Source organism: Schistosoma haematobium, chromosome 1 (assembly GCF_000699445.3).
Source record: "Schistosoma haematobium chromosome 1, whole genome shotgun sequence".
NCBI lineage: Eukaryota > Metazoa > Platyhelminthes > Trematoda > Strigeidida > Schistosomatidae > Schistosoma > Schistosoma haematobium.
In genome coordinates, this window is record NC_067196.1 from 83586830 (window position 1) to 83605088 (window position 18259).

At 31.5% G+C, this 18259-nt stretch overlaps 1 protein-coding gene across 1 annotated transcript in view; it reads left to right on the plus strand.

Moving 5' to 3' along the window:
• Positions 1-18259, plus strand: part of PCDH9 (Protocadherin-9) — a 90272-nt gene that overhangs the window by 8188 nt on the left and 63825 nt on the right. Inside the window, exon 3 of the mRNA XM_051209878.1 lies at positions 14933-15757. The gene's annotated coding sequence lies outside the window, so the exon portion shown is untranslated. The remainder of the gene's footprint in view (positions 1-14932; positions 15758-18259) is intronic.

An 18259-nucleotide genomic window follows, 5' to 3' on the forward strand; every position in this document is an offset into this window, starting at 1 on the left:
TCGCACTGCTGACGAGTCGCATACTGGGACGAAACGGTCGTCCAGTGTTTCCGAGTTTTCCATGGCGGTCTAGGTTCAATTGACTCATGAATTCAACTAATAAACAAAATCGTTTCTATTAATTAATTCTAGGCTATTTAAATAAGAATGAAAGTAGTCAAGCATAATATATAATTTTCATAATTATTATACATTCTTACATTAATCATATTATGCCTTTAATTTAGTGTCTCTGCTAAAATCAAATATTTTATGAATAGTCAGCAACAAAATGGGTAGTGATATATGGGAAACTAATTTTCTTTTTTTTATTTTTCTATTCTATTAAAAAAAGGATTTCTCAGCTACCAAATTATATATATTCATATAGACAGGTTAGTAATTGGATCTTTCTGGAGCATGTCAATACATTTTACGAAAATCAGTTAATCTGTAATACATCTAAATGTTTACATATTTGACAATAATTAAATAAAACAATAGATTACTCTAACATTAGTTTAGATAAACTGTTAGACAACTTTGTAACAATGTTTTCATAGTTAACCACCTCAGATTTCTGTTGGATGCCTTAAACTGGAAACGAAACCATTTTAATTGTTTTTTATCTTGTTAGTATATACATGTCTAAACACTTCTGAAACATCAAAAATATAATCAAAGTCTTTGAATGTCTCTTCATTTGTTCATAGATAAATAATTAATAATTATTATCATATTAGGGAATTGTGGAGATTGTAGTAATTTTATCGGCTGATTTCATGAGTCCATTTAAGCTAGATCACCATTGAAAACCTCTTCGTCCTAGTGTAGAAATTCTCATGTGTTCTCTAGCGACTGACCTCAAGATGAATTTCCTGAAGTTTTAATGAAAATCCGTGATCAGTGGAGTCCAATCCGTGTCGAGTAGATACAAGTATCTACCTCAAACAATGGATGAATGGTTGAGCAATATCATGGGTCGATTGAAGTTAGACATTAACACCGTTAAATGCTGGCTCAATGGTCTACAGCTCAGATATTCACGCATGAGACCGAAGGTCCCAAGCTCGAAGCCAACATGCAGGATCGTGGATGCGCACTGCTAAGGAGTCTCATACTAGGCCAGAACTTCCAGGTTTTGATTGGTGGACCAGCTTATATCGATTCATGAATTCAACGATTATAATAATTATTACGTAATCAATGTTATGTTAATAATAGGACAATCGACAATTTCAAAATATGTTTCATACTAACGGTTCCTTTAATATGAATTTATGTATATCTTTGAAGTGGGATAGTAATAACCTTTGTCACTTCAAATTTTCAGTCATCATTGTTGATTAATTAATTTAATGTTAACTTTCATTATGATTAATGTTGTACGCAACAGATGAGAACCCATGAAACAAAATGATTTTATACTATTCCGCTTCAGTTGTTTTATTCCCTCTATACTTTATATATATTTACAATTAACTGACAAAAAGCTTTGCCTGTATTCAGGTTCTGAAATGTTATAAGTACATAATAATTACACTTATTGACTTAAACCATGTTACACATTGTTTGGAGAAAATAAATTTACTCAACCTGGATAGGGTAATAAGAAGACAAAGATTATCAGAAGTACAAGATAGGTTGGCGTAATACATCTCGAACAATCTGATCACGCATTATATACTTGCCAATAATGTTTACATATAGAAATAAAAGGTCAACTAGACAGATGAAAGGTTGGAAGAAACAAATATAATCAAGAAAATAATTGGAAAAATAATGGGAAACGCACTACACTGAATAATAAGCTAATACTATCAGTTTAGGTTTAGCGTAAAAACAAAGTGTTTTTGAATTCATAAGGGAAGTCTTAATTTTCTCATGAATAAGGTTTCAATATACCTTTGTACAGGCCCTTTTACACTTATCTTTAACATCACGAAAGCCGTGTTAACATCAATCTTATAACCTATTTAAACTATGTGTTTGGCTATAGATGATGATGTATGTTTAACATCCATTCTTAATGGGTCATTTGATCTTAACAAATATATATATATGACCAGATTGTTCGAAACGTATTACACTAAACTATTACATAGTTCTGATAATCTTTATGTTCTTATTACACTATCCAAATTTACTCAACTTGCTTAGTAATGAGTTGAGATACATTAGGGGAGATTTCGAATGTATTGTTAATAATTTTATTTCTGTAAAAGTTAAGTGTCATTTATCTAGATTATTCTGTCTAATGCAAAAACTGGAACGATTATATTAGAAAACTCCATTTACATACTACGAGAATATTTCAGAAAAAATGTACCAGTTACCTAATATATGGTTCATTAAACTGAAATGTTTCAAAAGATCTCCTTCTGGTATACAGTCATGTCACTCATACTGATTGAATACAGGAGGAGGAGATTGATTACGAATACAATGATCTTGGGTGTTGTTAGAGGTAAAAGGGTAGTTATCACTTCCCGGTTTCCTACATCGTGGAAGGGTTCTTCCAGAGGTACCTGAAAAGGAAATCGGGTTAGAGGTGGTCTTAGTGATCTGAGAGCGTGACTGTAGTGTCCAAGGGGGAACTGCTTGAGGTCGGTCACACACGACCTTTTTATGAGTATTTTTTACTTTCGTTCCGTACTTGTTGAGACCTTAACGCCGGAGACGTAAATCTATGGGATAAGGCGAGGTGTGCATTTTTAGGATCGACCTTTTCTAACCGCACCCTTCCTTATAGGATGGCAGCATCGCTGTCATGCTGGTTGTCTGAAGGAAACATCTTACTGCAGTCACACCTCTGCACAATCAGCAGTACGACATCGCCATCGGACCTTGAATTAGGTGCTTTTAGTCTTATCGTTCTTCAGCCGACCTTTCTGGCATGTTAGGACTTTCAGGAACGGTTATTGCAGCCAGTATAGCTCATCACGACAGGCAAACCCGATCACCACGTCAAGGTAGCAGCAACGGTCGGGTCATACTGATTGAGTAAAAATATAATGATAAATATGATGTTTTATGACAGATAAAAAAATTTTAAAGTTATTAATTTGCAAAACCATAATACGAGTTTAAAATACTTGCACTAATATGTCATTTGTATGGGTTTGAATCTACCTATAATTAGTATTAAGAACTTCAAATGATCAGTCACTCTTATCCTATATAAGTAATTAGCTGAATACATTCATACAGTCATCATACTATAAACATTTTTAGTAACCAATAGTACAATACATGATATACTTGCAGCTCATTGATAATATTCACTCCAAGACACTAACTTAATGCTTTACACTTGAAAGGAACACAAATTCTTCACTCAACTACTGAGTTCAAGTTGTAATTGTTTTGTACAAAAATGAATTCCACGATAAACTACTATCTAAATGGGTTTTTTTTAATGTTATAACTTGTGACCGCCTATTAGAGAACAGTGACTTATCGATCGGAACAATGACGTGTAAACCCGTATGAGCAGACTAGAGTTCTCATTGGTCCCGCTTTCCGCCTAGCCCAGCCAGTTAAGTCCAGAACACAAGTCCCATCCTCTGTGATATGAATCATTATATTTCAAACATACGGGGTGTATATACCAATCAAGTAGACCACAAGGTACCAATAAAGTATGAAACAACATGTGTACAAGAATTAGCCAGATGTGGCTGTGAATGAGGGAGGTAGTAATTAATATATTGGGTATAACTCAAGAATGGTGAAACGTATAATAATAGTTTATGGGTCAAAATAAAGCTTATAATAAGAGGAATATGAATATGCTCAGTTTAGTTACTTAATAATTATTCAATAGAAATATACGTTTAGTATTCGTCCATCAATAGATCCCAAAAGTTACCATTCATTATGTTTCTCGGGACCTAAAACAAAACTTTTTTTTTCTAAGTACTTTATATTAAATAATGCTTTTCATTAATATACAACCAATGACAGTTTCTATTCATTTAGTTTTGTTTTACCTTTTTTCTTTTCTAACACTTAAATATTTTATACACACATCTACGTACACTTAGAATTTAGTGCCAAATATTGTGGTATACATATTAGTTTATTTTATAATAATAATAATAATAATAATAATAATAAATCACAGTAGGATATATCCCTCCCAAGATATTATTATTATTATTGCTATCTGTATCTAAGGAATCATGCAGTGATGAAATATTCAACATAATAATTCATCAAATACATATACGAATAATCTGTTTTACCAATAAAAGAAGAAGAAAAAAGAAAGAAGGATGATTAGATGCCAGTTTGAGTGAATGACATTTTTGAATGAATGTTGCTATACAAGAGAATAGATAAAAAATAATTTGGTTAATTTATTATTCTTTTGTTCTCACCTTCTAGTACTTTCGTTGAATAATATAAATTGTTGGAAATATAAATTAGATCATTTTTAAGATCCGGATCATATTTAATAACTAATATATTGGATGTAGAATATTCATTTCGATAAATTCTATTCAGGTTCTTAAAATTTATATCTGCAAATTAATAATACGAAAAAATAGACAGGTTAAAGGTGGAGTGAATTGTTTAAAGCATGTGGATTTATATCACAGTAAGAGGTTCTTAAGAAGTTTAATGAAGTGTATTGAGCTATTGAGTTGACATATGAAGAAGAGAGTGATGATAGAATAGACATTTTCGACGTTCTCTTAACTAAGAGAGCGAATATATCAATAAAAAAGAATTTATAACTCTTTATAACTCTACAGTTCAAACGAAATCTGACCAAAACACTTAGTTATCGAATAAGTACTATATGTTCTATGGATACAGTTGAAGATGAGCTAAACACTGTGAGTAATACTCTTAGAGAGAATGGCTACTCTAGAAAGTTTATAATTAAAGATATGATCACGAAGATGAGAATAAGCGAAATACAGATGGTGAATAAGTAACTTTTGTTCATGTAACTACAATTTAGAGGGATTACAGTTAGTGAATTGTTAACTGAGATTAAGCAGAACAATACAAAAATCTTTCAACGCCGGCTAATTACGATTAGTGCTTTCTACGCACTCAATGGAGAAACCGATGCTAAAAGATGAATTACCTAGAATCACCATCTCATTTTGTATTTATCAGTTCGAACGCTCCTGTAGAGCAAGTTATATTGGTCGAAGTTCTAGGAATCTAAAGTTTCATGCTCGCGAACACTTCCTTATGTGGCTAAGCAAAGGTCTGGTGAAGAAAATGAACAGTTTGTTATTGACCCATTTAGTGCAAACTGGTCATAATGCCAGTATAAACCAATCCTTTTCAATTATTTATTTGGTCAGTAATTTTTTGCCAATGCTTGTCATACTTGAAGTTTTTCAAACATCTGAAGTAGTAGCCATCCGGATGAAAACGCCGGAGCTATGCTTACAAAAGGAATATCTTCAAACACTTCTCTTCTCCCGGTCAACCTCAATGCCAGTCAGTCAATAGTAATCTTAGCTATTGAATGAGCTAATTTGACTATTTTGCTTACGACCTTTCGTAGTGAATTGTTATTGTCACTGTTATATTTATTCACAAATCTTTGTATTATTATTGTTATTATTACTATCGGTTAAACATTATTAATCCCCCCTATACATGATCCATTCACTTCGCGTCCATCCCTCCTTATTACGTCTTACTAATTTTCCACACAATATAGCCTTCCACTAAACATTTGACCGAACTGTAATTTCACTATTATTTCTCTCACTCTATCTAATCCATATTTATTCGGATCATGGATCTTAAACTTTCATTTAACATATTAGCTGATTCAAGTTAACATTCTATCTGAGTCATATCAACATTAACAATTTTATTCTATTTTGTTTGACAATCCTAAATTCACATGTTTTCACTTTAAACGATTCACTTTACCCTTAATCTGACCATTTTTCAGATTATTAATTTGGATCATTTAACTGTAGCAACCTGAAGAGAATTTATCAAAAAGAATATTCTTTGTATAAATTAGGTTGAACTGTATATATTATCATTATGAAATTGAAGTTTAATCAAAGAATAAAATAGACTTCATTAAGTTAACTATTTGGATTCTGATGAAATGAAATATAATGAGATATCTGAAAGTTATAGATTTAGATCGTTTGTGGATTCATTCAGTGTTAATTCATCAATAGTTCAAAGAATATTGCAATATATATAATCAGTACTTGCTTATTTTTAGTACTTTCGAATGTATATGTGTTTATTTCTAGATTTTATATTTTAAATGTTCACCTTATATAAGTGTTGCGAATTCTATTATGAATAACATTAATACTACTCATAATGGTAATTGTTAGAATCAGTTTACAAATTACCTTGATTTATATTAGAAAGGATTTTATAGATATTATGATAATTTTAATAGTTGAGATTATAAATCAATTGAAGCTAGACGATAATGGAAAACCTGGAAGTAATGGGCGTCAGTTTCGTCCTACTATGAGACTGACTCTTCAGTAGTGCTCATTCACGATTTATATTATCTAAGTATCTTAAACAAACGAACTTTCTAATAATTTTTCAATTATTTTTATACTCTTAATATTTCAGTAAAACAATATACATAAACATATTATCTCAATAGATAAAGCTGCGATGTTCATACAATAAAGCTTTTCTATGTTATGTCCAAAAGAATTTCTAATAGATAATTCTTATATATATATATATATATATATATATATATATATATATATATATATTCAATTTATGGAGGGAAAGATATGGAACTATTACGCAATTATATTACGCAAAATGACTTATGATTTTCTATTCAATCTATTCGGTTGAATAGATAGCAGTTGAATTCACATAGAAGTTAACATAAGTTAAAATAATACAGTTTTATGATACTTTTTTTAAAAAAGCATTTGTTTGTTCTGGAGAATTTAGCATTCTTTATCTGCTGAATAATAAAAGGTGTATCTATTGAGGATAGCACAGAATAAATAATCAATAATTCAATAGATGAAATTGATGAAATTTTACTTCGTCGTTAATTTAATTAACAGTTTTACACAAGTAATATTTTTATTCAAGTGTTGAGTGAATTAATTTAATTGATATAGGCTTTTATTGATGTACATGTATATATGTATATGAAACAAAATTAAAAATGAAACTTCATTGGTTCAGAAAACTGTCTTATGTATAGCCACCTTACGTTTTTGTAACTTAATGTAGAGGTATTTTCGGAACATAAGTATATACATATATAAATAGTTGGGATCATGAGTCAATTGAAGTTATACCGCCATGGAAAACCTGGAAGCACTGAACGGCCGTTTCTTCCTATTGTGGGACTCCTCAGCAGTGCGCATCCACGACCCCGCCTCGCGGGATTCGGACCCAGGACATATCAGTCTTGCGTGCGTGCACTTATATATATCTATAGTTTTTATTTACTATTATTATTCACTATCTAGAACAGTAAAGTGAATATTCATAGATGATTATGTAGTTTTCGGTGATTTCTGTATCTTTTACATATTTATGGGAACACATATACTACCGTAAGTCAAATGACTCTTTGATTCACTCGCAGATTAACTGAAATCTGAATTCTAACTCTAAGGTCAAGATTTATTGTCTTTAATGGAATATGTTGTGATGTGCAATATTATCTTATATGTGGTTGTGGGTCATAATTGCTAGAAATGTTCAAATCTTTCTGATACATGCCTAGATTTTAAGTGTGCTATTTTGAATAAAAGTTATCAGAGGACTTTACTGAATAGCAAGAGAGAAGTTATTTAAACAAAGATTAGGCAAATAAATAAATGTTTTCTGGATTATTTCGACATTTTATACAAATGTATGATAGTTTGACGTAAATAACTGAACCATGGTTTATAGTTTACCCACTGAATATTCAAGGAAACTGTATAAGAGATTGACATTTATTTAACATTTAGGAAAACTACGAATAGACATCTTTTATTGATAAAAGAAATACTTTACACACTATATTCCATGGCTTCTTTGAATCCATTATGATTGCAGTAAGTAAAAGATTTCGTTAATTAGTTACATTAAAACTGTCTTACTATTCATTGACAGTGATTTACTCATTTGTGTAACGTAACATATAAACTTAGAAGTAACAAAGGCAAATTTATTCTCCGTTGATACAATTTTCTTATTTATCCAAATAATGTTTTAGGTAAAGAGAATTAGTTAAGTGATGTAATCTTACCGAATGTTAGTAAACAGTAGTATAATATTGACATATTTCACATTTATATTGAGTCATGTTTTATTGAATTATATATGTATCTCATTTACCGTGTAAAGATAAGTGTATTTCGCTTTGACTCGTGTTGTGTGCAACAGTTTGTGATACTATCTGGTTGCCCTAACCAAAGCCGGTAAGGTCCAGCACTAATTTGGCAATCAATGACTGAAATTTGATTATCTAGATCGTTGAGCTCCCGGTCCACAACTATATCTCTAAACAGTCATGCATTTATGGATTGTGATTAGCAGTGGAATCAAGGACGCACGTTTCTTCCTGGTTATAACTGGATGTACCTGCAGCCCACAGTTGATGTTCACTCCCAGAATTGAATATAGTAACGTTCGCTTCAAACGCCATCGCGTTATCCACTTAGCTACTGAATCCTGATAGCCACTAGCTTGTGCAAGGGGGTGAAATTCAAATTCACTTGGTATTGTTTTACTTGAAACTTCCCGTTGAGTCCCATAGTGAACATCAACTCTGGAATGTAAGTACATCCAGCTGACGAGTCCTAGTTGGGATGAGATGCGTATCCTGGACTCCACTGCTAGCCATCATTCATCTGTGCTTATATTGATTGTGACTCAAGGCAATATGGAGGTACATATACCAACAAGAGACTGATCAATTGCATTCTTAAACATCAATGGGGAAATTCAAACAAACTATATGATGATAAATTAGAGCTATGTATTTATTTTTTGAAAACAACAGTTTTCATCAGTCTGTAATCTCACGTAATAAAACGGGCTGATTGGCGATGTAGTAATGGTAATTTTTTGTTTTGATCCAAATTACATTATTGTAAAGAATGAAAATGTAGAGTAAATATTTAATCCTCTCATATATACTGAATAATTTAGTTGTACCGGTACTTTTCAGTTAAAGTCATGTTTCAGACTTTTATAGTTAGTTAATAAAAATTAACTGCTTTAAATGTTTTATTTTGAACAAATAATGAACATTAACAACAGTTAGATTGCATTAATCTTGCTTGCCAAAGTGTTGATTGATTTTCGTCTAGTTATTCTGTTTATCTGTAAATCGGTTACTGAATTCCGAGTCATAGATTTTAGGGCAGTGATGGTATTTTACTAAAAAATTAATAATGTATTGCAGTTAACATTAGAAGCCATTATTAAATCACATTTGGGGGCAGGCTTCAGCTTCATAATTTATTTCTATATCAAATTGTCATTTATGTGACCATATATTGTGATATATATATCACAGAAGGGTTTTTTTGTGGATATTATAGTAATTCCAATGGTTGAGATCATGAGTCGATTAAAGCTAAACCACCATGGAAAACCTGGAAGCATTGGACGGCCGTTTTGTTTTATTGTGGGGTCGTGGATGAGCACTACCAAGGAGTCCCACAATAGGACGAAACGGCCGTCCAGTGCTTTTATTTATATACATTTATATAAAGGATGTTGAAACGTCTTTCGTCCTAGAACCACTCATTTTACTGAAAAAAATTTACATTGGTTATTTATTTTATTACTTTTTCGGTTACATAATAAATTAGTGGGACAGTTTTTCTAAAATTAACAAATTACAATACAGGTATCTATTTTATGATAAACCTTATCAGCGAACCGTTTTTTTACAGTTAACAGTTTAAAGTTTGTTCTCTTTATCTACATCAATTGAATATTGAATGTTTCCTTAAATACTCAATAAATAATCAATAATTAAGTTCTGATGAAACAGTTAACTAAAACACATTGATTTTTCCATATCATAACTGTTGATTGTTACTTTGAGAAATATAGTTTAATCGATGTGTATATATATAGCGTATAATAAATCCATTATTTGTTTAAAAATAATATTTTTTTCTTCCTATATAATGCATTTCACGCTTTGTTTAAACTCTACTAATATTGGTAACTAATATAATTAATGAAATTCTCTATGCTCAAAAAGTCTAGTTTTTAATGTCCAAAGCATATATATATATAATGAAGTAATTAAGAATTAATTACATCATAAATCATGTGAGCGTGTGAAAAAACTGTTCTCATGATGAATAGGGGATACCTTACTTACTTACGCCTGTTACTCTTCGTGGACGAGCATAGGCCACCCACCAACACTCTCTATTCAACCCTGTCCTGGGCAATCCTTTCCACCTCTTCCCAGTTGTTATTCATCCTTTTCATATCTGTTTTTATTTCCCGACGTAATGTGTTGTTCAGCCCTCCACCTCCCGTGTGAGCCCGGCTAAAAAAGGAGGATTAGGGATGGGGTTAGCTACCCTGTCTCGTCGAAAAATAACTCGCTAAAAAACTCTAAATTGGAGATAAACGTTCACTTATTTTTCTATAAATGAATTAGTTTAAGATTTCCTTGATAAGTATACGATTGAAAGTTTCGCCTTATCACAGGTGATATTGTACTAACAGCATACTAGTGAGGACAATCGAATGCATTTGAGAGTAAAATTACAGAGCATCTCAATAAAATCTGAAAACCATGTAGTAAATCGTTAATTTGCAAAATATCAAAACATCATATCAAACTTGACTGTTCCTATTGCAAACATCAACCCATTGTCTCAGATTTCATTGTTCATGCGTTTTCATACCTATTGCGTTCCGTTCCTGTTTGTTCCTCATCGACCTTTTACTGAAACACATTCCATGCCTGACTACCGTTATATACTACTTGTGTGGATATAAGTAACCCACACCACAATATGAGAAAACAGATATATTTATGTTTGACGAATTAAGTTCATACTATTAATAATCTTAACATTTCGACACAAGATCAAATATTGATCAAATGTAAAATGGATTTTTATAAAAATACAAAATCCAGTATCAGTCAATCAATCAGTCATGTATAATGTAGAGCCTGAAATATACGTGCATCAAGTTAAGTATTGCAAAATGCCAAAGGAATAGGAGTGGTAACATCATAAGTGATAGTGGAAGAAAGCTGACATAAACATTAAGACTCGTGAAGGAAATATTATTTCGTCGAGTAAGAAAGCATAAGATTTGAAAAAAAATATTAACTAAGAGAAGATAATGAATGAATATGTCTGTACAATTTCAAACAATTTTAAATCATGTCACCCATCGTCTCCAGACATACGTCATGATAATTATCAAGGTCTCAACAAATTAATTTTTATCTACTAACACGGTCTGAGCACAACACTAAGAATATGAGGCTTAGTCAAAATGGAATTCCGAAACTCTGGCAGATGATAGTTACTGACATATATGTGACCGACAACTTTGTTTGATGGTCACAAATAAACTGCTGTATTGTGTGTAAACTATCTAAGTTTCTCAAGCTGGTCACAAGTTTGGAATGCGAAGTAGTGAGCATATACTGCTCAGGAGTTCTAGATTAGGTATTCAAGGAATGCGTAAAAAGTTTATTTCACAAATTTCATTTATTTTAATTTGATATTGTTAAAAACTATAGCGCTTTCCAAGAATAGAAGTAAAGTGTATATTTCATTGATAGATTCGTGAGTATAATATGTACAAATAATCACGTTAGCAATTCATATAGCATTTCAAAGATGAATCGGCACAAAATGTGTACTGATTTAATAATTATTTGTATATAATCTTGATTTATACCTGTGAGACAATTAAGAACATCTCAATCTACTGTCACATAGAAACTTTAGGCAAAGTATTCAATCAATGAACAGACTTGAACAGAATCTCGTTTTGTGCTTCAATGTAGATACTGGGTAACGAGAAAACATACTATGCAGTGTTCTGTGACCAAATGGTTTAATGGTAGGCTCATTTGTAATCATCAGATGGTGATGAAACTGTCTGACATTAAAATAACAACTGCGGTACATAGAATTTTCATTCTTTTAACTTTTACATTTTCATATCTTATCATTTGTCGCTTGAAATTGAGTCGATCAATCTATACAAATGATGTGGTTATAGTTAATATGTATGAACCAACTAAGACAAAAATTTGCAGAATCAAATAAATAGATTTATTGAATGAAAAGAATAAAGCAAATGAAACTCGACTCAAAATCAGCTGAATCTTGATCAAAGTGCATCGTGTTACTTTTGTAAATTAATACGAAGTCAGTAGAGTTTATTGAATAAAGCAAAACGCACCAAAATGTAAAACATCTTTTTAAGGAAATTTAATCACAAATAGTCGTCTGTTTTATCTTCAAGACGTGGGAACTCATCCAGGTAACAACTAGTCAAGAAGAAGGACGTATTGCTCTTTCCTTAGTTTAAATGTAAGTATATACCTAACACTGATGAATAAATTTAAACGGAAGGAAATGAACAACGATAATTGGTTATTTACTAAACTAATATAATTGTATTTACAGTCAGTTTACGCATAAAGTGGTTTACAGTAAAACAGAAGATTGTTCAGTAAATAACAAAAGTACCGATAGTTAGAAAAATTAACAGTAAAGCGGTTATGGAGATTATTAAGTTTTTGATTGAGATCATCAACCGATTGATGTTAGACCACCGTTGGAAACCTGGAAGCATTGGACGGCCGTTTCTTCTTGTTGTGGGACTCCTCAGCAGTGCGCATCCACGATCCCGCTAGCGGGATTCCAACCCAGTGCTTTCGGTGTAATAGTTATATAGAAACGGGGTGTAAAAGTTTGTTTACCTGACGAATAAAGAGGAGATAACGAAGAAATAAACACGTACAAAAAAGCAATTAGGAAAATAAAAACTAGGTATGCCTCTCCTCAATACGATGATGAATTGCTAAAACCTCTGCTATGGACTAGTTTATTGTTCAGTTTTACTGAAAATTCGTTATTTTGACTTCATTGACAACTTTTGGTAAGGATTCTAGTGTGGAAGTCTACTGGAATGGACCAGATGTCCAACAATTTAACTGTTAACCGATATGCGTTCAAATTTAGATAGCCATCTTGGAGAGTTTTAGGATATGCGCTTGAAGGAAACATTTTAATGATGAAAAGTAACGAAAAAAATACGCATATTCATGAATTTATTGTGAAAAAAGTATGATTACCAAAGTATCGTTAATCCTATTACCTTTTTAATAAACCACTAGTATAAATTCACTTGGTATTGTTTTAATTTAAACTTCCCATTGATGTTTAAGAATGCAACTGATCAGTCACTTATTGGCGTATGTTCATACTGTTCGGATTGTCTCGACATTGCCTTGAGTCACAAGCATTATAGGCAAAGATGGATGATGGCTAGTAGTAGAATCCAGGACGCTCATTTCGTCCCATTCAAAACACGTCAGCTAGGTGTACTTGGATCCCAGAGTTGATGTTCGCTCTGGAAATCTAAATCTAATAATAGCACGATCAGTCGCAATCCTAAATATTATTGAGAAGATTCAAATAAACAACATAAAACTGGATCGAAACTTCACCTCATTACACAAGTTAATGTATATCAGGAGTCAGTAGCTAAGTGTATAACGCAATGGTATTTGAAGCGAGCGTTACTGTATTTAATTATGGGGGGTGAACATCAAATGTGGGCTAAAAGTACATCCAGCTGACTAATCGTAACCAGGACGAAACGCGCATTCCGAATTCCATTGCTAGGCACCATCCATTTTCACTAATATAAATATTTAGGCGAGACCTTAATTTATGGACGACCTTTGAACGAATCTTGCATCAACTTGAGGAATATTGGCCAATCAGAAAACAGTTCGTAAAAACATATTACAAAATACCAAAGAATTAAAGTGGATACATTACTTTCACATGGTTCAAAAACTTATCAAGGTTAGAAAACGGTTCAGAGGTTCTAAAACAGTAATGAATACAGTAGAGCAAATCATCCATATGGCTCCATAATTGTCGGCCTCTGCAGCCATGATAAAGTCGCAAAAACTATCAGCCTCGACCATATGGCTTCAATTTCGTTTGATGTACTCCGGTTTTTATGTCCAAAAATGCTGTTTCATAATAAAGACACGATGCACATAACCAGGTCTATGTAGCTATCTGTACGCTCTCCAATCATCCGTATATATTGTAGTACTTGGTAGCAGCCAGTATTACTGGTGCTCTTATTATCCAGCTCACAACATAATTTGCCATAATTTTTCCATGATTTGTCATAATTTGCCTTAGTCTTAATCTGAATCGAGCGGAAATCCCTATTTTAGCAGATTTCTTCCTCCAACACATATTAAATCGAAAAACAACATCATCATGGTAGTCTGCACAAGGTTCACAGATCATTTGATTGCTTTAATCACAAACAAAGCAAATTTTTAATAGTCTCATTTATTTTAGTCGTTCAATTATCACGTCTTCTCTAAAATTCACCGTGAATCAGTCGTACATAAGCATCAAGTACTGAAATTGGCGCCATGACCTTGAAAACCCTGAAACGTCTCTGATTGGCTCGTTCGTAAATTATAGTTTTACCAATATTTCTATTTTTTTTTAAATGCCATGGATAGTCATTTATAAAGTTGGATTATGGATGAAAACTTCATTAACATTAAGCTCTGTATAACCATTTCACATTAAATAGAAATGATTTTTATTTTTTATTTTTTACTTTAATTATTCAGTTTAACTATGTTACGTTATGATAATTCTAATAACGTTTTACTATTTATATTTCATATCATTTTTTTCTATGTTTTCCTTTATTTTATTTTGTTTTTTTTTGTGTGTTTTTTCCTGTTTAGATCATAAACAATAACTTGTCAATAGTATATTGAATATATATTGAATTAAATTTATCCATCTTTGCTATTCAATAACTTAACTACCTGGCAACAAATGAAATTATATTCATTAAATGTTTTTAAATTTATTAATTTTTTATTAATTTTAATTATTATTACTACAAATTATTGTACATATACATTGATACATAATAATAATAATAATAGAAAAATACAAAAATATAATTCATTAACTCAGACAATGTTTTTAAGTGAATTAAAAAAATTAAATGTTTATTTACTTGAAGAAGAATCAATTGGTAGAGAAGTAGCTAATTTACAATTTCCAATTAATCGTATGAATAATTCTAATGAAAATTATTTAATTAATTATAATAACAATAATAATAATGAGGAAGAAGAAGAAGGAAAAGAAGACGTAGAAAAAGAAAAAGAAAAAGAAGAAAAAAGAAAAAATCAAATTATTATCAAATATTTAATAGTGAACCACAATCAAAATATTTTCATTTAGATGCAAAAACTGGTATTATACGTGTTGCTAGACGGATTGATCGTGATCAATTATGTCCATTATTTAAATCATGTTGTACATATTTAAATCATCCTAATAATAATAATATAAATTATTTTAATAAAAATTTTAATTTAATTAATAATGAACAATTAACTAATTGTCAATTAGATTTAAATATTCGTTCAGATGATCAATATACTAATATTATTACTGTTAGTGTACATATTATTGATATTAATGATAATTCACCAATATGGTTATTAAATAGTAAATCAGGTTTATTAAATTTTCCTGATGATCATCAAAAACAGGTAACTATTCTTTCTTTTTTTTGTTGTTATAAAATATATATATGAATATAGTTTTTATATGTTAACAACGTTGTCAAGTTCTATTTGGGTTATTATTGTTATAAAATAGTTACTTTGTAATAAATGAAAGATTAAATGAGGATAACTAATTTATTTTGATGGAGTTTTGTTCTCTGAGCTGGATGGTTTGGTTGTGGAGCTTTCATTATCAGCACAAACTTCAGATAGAAATGAAGTGTTCGAATTTCTCCATATACGATTCATAGATTGTTCTGTACACCTCGACGTTGATTAGTTCTCATTGACCTTAAATTTGTCATTGTTTACTCCTTTATTTTGGTTGTTTCTCCCATTGGTTTGATTTTTGTTCCTATATTTGTGCATAATTTTTCTGGTTGTTTGATAAATTGGATTGATTTCAATATGCTGGTTGATTGCTGATTGACCTGAGTGCCAGGTTTCTAAAAATTCTCTAGCGTTTTTGGAATTTCCTCTGTCCAAGATTTCCACATTTTTCCAATCGAATGAGTGTCCGCAGTTGTCCACGTGTATTCATATAAGTGAGGAAATACAATGGCGTTTGACTGCTGATCGATGTTCATGTAGGCGAAGGTGAAGGGGACGTCCACTTTGTCCGATGTAGTGTTTTTTGAAGTTGGCACAATTTATTTTGTAGCTGATGTTTGATTTGTTTTCCTCTGTTATTTCATCCATTGGTTTACATAGGATTGATTGTAGTGGTTTTGTCGGTTTTTGTGCCACACCTGTTTATCCGACGTTTGTGCTGATGATATCGTCCAGGAGAACGATGAAAGCTCCACGACCAAACCATCCAGCTCATACAACAAAACTCCATCAAAATCATCCACCTGAGCTACAAATCTTCTCCACCATAACTAATTTATCATTTAATACATAATTACAGATTGTTTAACTAGACTATAGTTTATGGATGAACCAAACAGATTAGGGATAATAAGTTTTGGATTTTGACGCATTTTAGTTGATGTCAGTTTGCGATGAAAAATCATAAATCTCATTCTTAACCCTAATCATCAAGTGTAAATCATAATCCTCACTCTTCATACTGCTTTATAACCATCATTTAGCCCTAGTAAGTAGGTGGACACTCTCAAGATCACTTTGGCGTCGCTCAAAGGTCGTCCATAAATTATTATATCACCAAATAAGTCATTTGCAGATCTTACATCTATTGTTCTTCATATTCTTCCAAGTTACAATATCTTTCTACTCCCCTTTTTTTGTTTTCCTCAACTCGATTTTTCTAACCAGCTGTCAGGTTATCCATTTCCCACTGGTGTTACATAATATTTAGGTTTGTCGATATAAGTAACATACGCCACAACTTTAGTTAAGGTAGCTTAGTTTACGGTAGACAAAGAGTATATTCACAAAGAAATAGGCTAATAATAATTTTATATATCTTTTCAAGTAACTTACTTTCTATTAGTCAGTTGTACAAAAAATATCATATACCCTGAATTCAATTTTTTTATTAAATCTGACGAGGTGAGCTAATACCAATGGATTAAAACCATTTTAAGACGAACTTTATAACCTGAAAACTACATTTTCAAATGTAAACCATTGTATTCATTATTCAATAAGCTATAAACAAATCTAGCTAATTGGGTTCTGTTCAGTTCAAAAATTAAAACTTTGTATTCGTAAAAAGTATACTGTAATCCAGTTCAACTATATTCTTGTTTGTTTTTCTTCATAAATATTTCGGTCTATATAAAAAAGAATCACTTTTCAACATCTAAACTACAATAAACAAAAAGGACTTATAATCAATAGATTGTAGCGTGGTGTCGAGTCGAGATTGACTATGAACACCGCTACCAAGAAACACGTGCTAAGTAAATCAGAAGGCGAAGGTTGAACATAACCAAATAAATCCATAAAATCCCCGAGAAGCCAAATATCAGAAGGCAATTAATGGACCAAATCGAGATATATTCGCTGGCGATCTCGTGGTATCGAAAGGATACCGAGATCGTGCCAGGATACAAGCTCGGTTACAGAACGTAACCGAATTCGCGCGAAGTCACAATCAAAGTGTAAGAATAAGAATGGAAGCACAAAATGGCTATAATAAGCACAGTTAAACAAAAGCACATTAAAACAAACACTGGTACAGTTGGTTATAATAATAATTGTTTTTATTAAACCAGTCGTGTTCTCGTGATAAATGTGAGTCACTACAAGATACATTTTTGTTGATAATTGTATGAATTGTTTAAATTATTTTTTTCTGGTTAGCGTTGTGTATTTTCTTTTTAGCGAATTGGTTATCTACAGAATGGGTTCGCTAACCCTATGCCCAATTCTCCTCCTTCTATCCAGATTTGGGATTATCAGTAGCACTAAAGTGTCTCCAAGTGGACTTATTATAAGTGTACATTCACTTAATTTATAGATCTTTTCAGTCACTTTTAGATTTGCAAATATGTTTACTTTCTAATGTAAACTTTTATT